This window comes from Anabrus simplex, chromosome 1 (genome assembly GCF_040414725.1).
Source record: "Anabrus simplex isolate iqAnaSimp1 chromosome 1, ASM4041472v1, whole genome shotgun sequence".
NCBI lineage: Eukaryota > Metazoa > Arthropoda > Insecta > Orthoptera > Tettigoniidae > Anabrus > Anabrus simplex.
This window is the reverse complement of record NC_090265.1, coordinates 441,203,274-441,209,353: the sequence shown is the minus strand read 5'-3', so window position 1 is coordinate 441,209,353 and position 6,080 is coordinate 441,203,274.

Genomic DNA, 6,080 nt, shown 5'->3' with positions numbered 1-6,080 from the left:
GCTGTAAAAACCATAGAAGACAGAATTCGGCAGTCACTATCCCCTATAAGAAAAAAACGCGAAGCCATGGTTTGACAGGGAATGCTATGAACTAAGACGTATAACACTGCCAGCCCTCCATAAAGCGAGACATAGCGAAGAAACAGAGGACATTAAACAATACTCAATGAAACGAAAAAAGTACCAACTCACCCTAAAAGATAAAAAACGGCATCATCAGGAACAAGAAGCAGAAACATTAGTTGAAGAGGCGAACAGAGACACGTTCGTTGTCTTAAAAACGGAACAAAATCCAGCAAACCGCGGCAATACAAATGGACGTGTGGGAAATCCATTTCAATAACATCCTCAACCTGAAGTGCACCACTGCAACCACAAGTATATCAACACGAACAGGAAGTCAATCAAAGTTGCACCCAATCCCAATAACGACTCATGAGGTGAAACAAGCCATATCAAAAGCCAAAATTAGGAAAGCTGATGGTCCTGAAGGGATCTACAATGAACTTATCACGGCAACCGAAAACGTACTCCTAGAAGTGTGGACTGAGTTATTTAACGCGTGTCTATACACCGCACAAATACCTGAATCTTGAAGGAGGACCATGATAAAAATAATCTATAAAGGAAAAGGAGACAACATGGACCAAATCTCATTTCGAGGCATCGTCCTAGAAAACAATGCTTTCAAGATCTTTATGACAATAATCACGGACCGATTAGTGAGGGAAACCGATCAACTTCCCCCTGAATGTCAGTATGGCTTCAGAAATCATCACTTGGCACTGTAGGCAATAACGAACCTAGTAAGTGAAATAGAACGGGCCTTAAGATTTCCAAAAGGAAAATACTACGCGGTATTCATCGACTACACATAAGCCTTCGACACCCTAAACAGAAAAGTAGTGATTGAGAAACTAGCACAAATGATTGGAGAAAAACACTGCATTACAGTCCTTCTTAATAACATCCTAGAATACAACATAGTTAACATATGTGATGGCATCTCTCTTTCTCAAGATATTTACCAGACCAATGGAGTAATGCAGGGAGACCCAATTAGTCCAATACTATTCAACATTGCAACTGCAGACGTATCGAAAATAGTAGAATTCAGTGAAACAGTATCACAACACATATATGCTGACGACATCGTAATTGGGTCATCCAATCTGGAAGACCTTCAGGAAGTAGTGAACAAGCTGGAAACATGGGCAGAAGAAAGTGATCTGCAGATAAACGAATCAAAGACAGTAATGATGATCTTCAGAAAAGGAGGAAGAGCTGCAACAAAGGACAAATGTAAACTTCAGAACAGAAACCGAAACATAACGAATTCCTTCAAATACCTTGGAATAACCTGTCAAACGACAATCAACTCCTACAGAATGCACATAAAGGAAAGGGTAACAACAGCCATCAAAGCGATATACAGAATTAAATACTTCGAAAAACTTTATTTTAAACAGCATTGGAGCTATTTCATGCTGCAATAAGCAAAATTGCCTCCTATGGCATTAAAATTATTTGAGAAAAGTTATCTCTGGCTGACCTTAGAGCTCTACAGGAACTAAAAGCCAGATTTCTAAAGCGAGTATTAGGTGTGCCTACGTACACGAAGTCCAGACTAATGTACGAACTTTGTAAAGAGCGATTTTTTATTGAGGATCTAAGAATCAATCTAGTTCTGCCATTCACAAGACAAAGTGCAAAGATAATTGAAGTGAGAAGAATGAAACAAGCCCAAATTGAGCTCAAATTCTATGACACCAACGCCATGCCGGAGTGAAAATGGACAGAAGCGAACTACCAACAGCGACATGTAGTTACAAGAATGGTAGTTCATGGCTGCCACCATAAGCTGTGTGCGACTAAGCGATTCCATGAGTTGATCGCCGAGTGTGTGTGCTCTCTATGCGAGGATGTGCGTGATCGCTACCACATACTTAAGGGCAAAAAAACAACATCAATCAACGAGTACAGTGAAGACAAATTGCTATTAAACTCTTTGCACAATTGTGCGCATTTCACTTATTATTTTATTATCGATTCAATGGGAGACAATCGTTGCTTTACGTCCGTAGGTATAACCTTAAATTACTTTAACCTTAATTGGTTAATTCCAATGGCACGGGGACTGGTGTGTGTGCTGTCTTCATCATCATTTCAACCTCATCACGACGCGCAGGTCACCTACGGGTGTCAAATAGAAAGACCTGCACCTGGCGAGCCGAACCCGTCCTGGGATATCCCGGCACTAAAAGCCATACGACATTTCATTTCACCTTAAATTACCCTACATGTGTATCCAGGGTGGTGCTAAGTTAGCAACGAAATTGGCTGCTGGACCTTAAGCTCTGCTTAACGGACATCCCAGCAAATAGAGGATACATTAAAGTTCGACTATAATGACGGAAAATTATTCCAATTAAAACGGCTCTTTTCAGAGCCAAACAAAGGACATAGGGCCCACTTTTAAGGTCCTACAACTGAATGTTGAGCGTATAAGCCGAAGCAAAAGCGACTACCTCTTAAAACTTCTTAACGACAACCATGTAGATGTCATACTACTTCAAGAAACACATTGCGAGAATGAAAAACAACTTCACTTCAGATGTAAACTACCAGGATTCAATAGTGTTGCAGCTACTTTCCATAAAACCCATGGCATCTCTACGCACATTCCAAATAATATTGAGCTGGTCAAATTTCTTGACATTAGCTCTGATAACATTTTCACCACCAGGATTAAAGTTGCATTTACAAACCACCGTCTCAACCTTGGTCTCATGAAGCCATCAAGGATGTAAGCCATCCGGCAGCCATCATGGGAGATTTCAACAGTAGGAATACTTCCTGGGGGTATGAAGATACTAATTCAGATGGTCTTGGTGTATTAGAATGGTCTGAAACAGAAGATGTTTTCCTTATGTACGATGCAAAAGAGAGAGGTTCCTTTCACTCAGGAAGATGGAAGAGGGACACCAACCCAGACCTCTGTTTTGTTTCAAGGAACGAGCACGGAAGACCTTTACAGTGCAGCAGGAAAGTACTGAACAATTTTCCCCGATTCAGCATAGACGAATTCTTCTAAAAATTGGCATTGAAGTCCCAATAATAAGATCAAAACCAGTACCTCGCTGGAATTTTGAAAGAGCAAAATGGGAAGCGTTTACTAATGAGTTGGATCACAATATCCAGTGGATTCCACCCAAACTGGACAACTATAAGCGATTTGTTAGTTTAACATGCTCCATAGCAAAGAAACACAATCCTAGAGGATTTAGAAAATAATATATCCCCGGATGGAATAGAAGATGTGATGAGCTGTACAAAGAATACCGAATCAGCAATAGAGCAGAAGTCGCTTATGAAGTATTGCTCTGCCTAGATTCTGCCAGAAAAGACAAATGGAACTCATTGACAGCAAGCATGAATTTCCAATACTCAAGCCGAAAGGCATGGCCTCTTCTTAGATAAATTGGTAGTTGTACTCCCAAATATATTAATAAGAGCTCAGAGGTATCTCCAGTAGATGTAGCTAAAAGAATCATCAAACTATCCAAAATACCAGAAAATGTCAATAAAGATGAATAAAAAACTCAAGAAAGAGCTAAAAACTTGGCTATCCTCGACTGAATCAAGCCCCCTATTCTCAGGGGAATTCACAACTGCATAAATCTCAACAGTCCTAAAAGAAATAAAACCTGGCAAAGCAGCAGGAGTGAATGGTGCAGCGTTATTTACAAAATACGCTCGTTATGGCATATACTTTGAACAATCAACTGTCTACACGACACTTATTAAATTGTGTGATCTATCCGCACAAGTGACAGTTTGTAGATTAAGCATCTTACTGTTGGACACTGCTTTATTGCTAATGTGCCGATATCGCCATTGATAATTTTGTCATTATCTATTTGGAACTGGAATTCTACACCATTTGTAGTATGGGATGACTAAAACCTTGTATCTGGTAAACTTGGGTTAATTAATTCATGACCGCTCTGAACTGTTTGAATATTGGTCATCTATTCTATCTAATCCTGGCAATGGTGACTTTTCGTCACGTAGTTTTCTGTTTGTGTAGCGCTTATACAAGGTATCATTACAAGGTGTACAGATACATGGACCTCCGTGCCATCTATGAGTGTGCTTAGCCACTTCTCTGTGTGGTTCGGGGGTCTCCGCCAGAGCGTGTAGCAATGTTGAGACTGTGTCGCGCCATGTGGCCTAGTATGAAGTGTATCTTTTGGCTGTGGGACTTGCTCGAGACTGGAAGCTAATCGCCATGGCTAACGGGTACGCTGCTACTCAAATTATTATTATGACTGAACCGATTGGAATCGGTTAATAAAGGAGGGCATACCTCGCCTGGCGAGGAAGACTAATATTGTGTACAGTATTTTAATAATATTTGTGTTTATTATGTAAGTTTTTTCTTATTTTTATTTGTGGGTGCAGTAGTAATTAGGTATAACACGAGTAGGTTACCTGAGCATAATTGATCACCACGAAGGTAAGCCATTGGTTTAATTACTGTGTACGGTATATAACTTTCTTGGTGTGATTTATTGTATTCTATAAGTGTTTATATTGTAAGTGAAATTAGGCCACTGTTGTGTGATGGCGTTCATACTTGAAGTGTGTGAAGTGTAAAGGCGTAGTGCATTATTTGCTCTAGGTAACCGTCAAAATTCGTTCTTGCTTTTTCCAAATTTTGTATTTCACTGTGGTTTATTCTAATTTCTGGTGTATCTGCGCGTGTTTTCCCTGTGTTTTTGGTACGTGTGCTGTTTCTATTTGTATATTTCATGTTCATATTGCGGTGTTCATTGTGGTGCACATTATCGCCTTTTCTCTGATGTTGCGATTCTCATATTATTGTTTGGTGCTTTGTTTCATGTTCGTTTCGGCCTCCTGTTACTCGTGTTTCTGACCGAATTACTACCTTTGCACTGAACACCACCCCTTTCTTAAAACTATGTTATTATTATTATTATTAGTTGAATATTTCGTAGATTATTATTCGATTGATACGTATAGTTAGGGAATACGATTGTATATTTCTGCATTACTGCGGGTGGTTTAATTTGATTATTACCTTATGATATGGGGATAGCCACATTTATTTCGAAGATGTAATTTCTTAACAATGTATAGTTTGGAGTTTTAACTGAGGGTTCTGGGGACCCCTAGTGTGGAGCGATCGTAGCTTGTTTGCGAACACTTAGTAGTAACTTGTTGTTGCTTATCTTATCGTCGTGTGGCAGTTACGCAACTGAAATTGGGCATTATTGCCTCGTGGGGTTTGTGTACGCCGGTGTATGCCGCTGTGAATATTATGAGGAATTGTTTTGCGGTATTGAGACGAGATCGTATGTTTGCTTTCTTGTGATGTGTGTCCTGCCTCATTACATTATGTATTTCGGCTCGTGTTTTTGTTAATTACCACATCTACTATGTGGGGTGATTTAATTCATAAATTATTAGTGCTGATATTATTCTAATTTCTTTGCGATATGTGTTTTCTTATTGGTCTGTTGTTGTGTGGAGTTCCTTTATTTTTTCGTGCATTGTTTGATTTTTGTTATGTGGGTTTTTCGGGGAATGATCCTTCCACTAGTGTGTGTCGGAAGCCTTCTATTAAATAATTTGTTGTTAATTTTATTAAAATTTTAAGTTTGTTTGCGAACACTTAGTAGTAACTTGTTAAGAGTAAGCTGTCTGGTGCACAAGGATTTTCTTTTTAAAATGAGGAAACCATTTTATTTTAAAGAATACTAATTATATTTATATCTAGATTATTTATTTTACCCAATTTTCATGGGTGCCATTTTGATTTTCATTCCTTATTATTCATTTTATTTATCGGGGTCTAAAGAGTTCTCTTGTTTGATAATATGTAAAAATGAATTTGCTTTCAAGTATATATTTACTTTATGAAATTTTAATGTTGGTGTCATTTGAGCGATGTCCGTCTCAATTCCTTGTGATCCCCTCCTCTAATCTCATTTAATGGGTGAGGTCCTGCACTCTTCCTTATTTCCTTTCTTCCTTATTTACATTTTGAGGTGTTA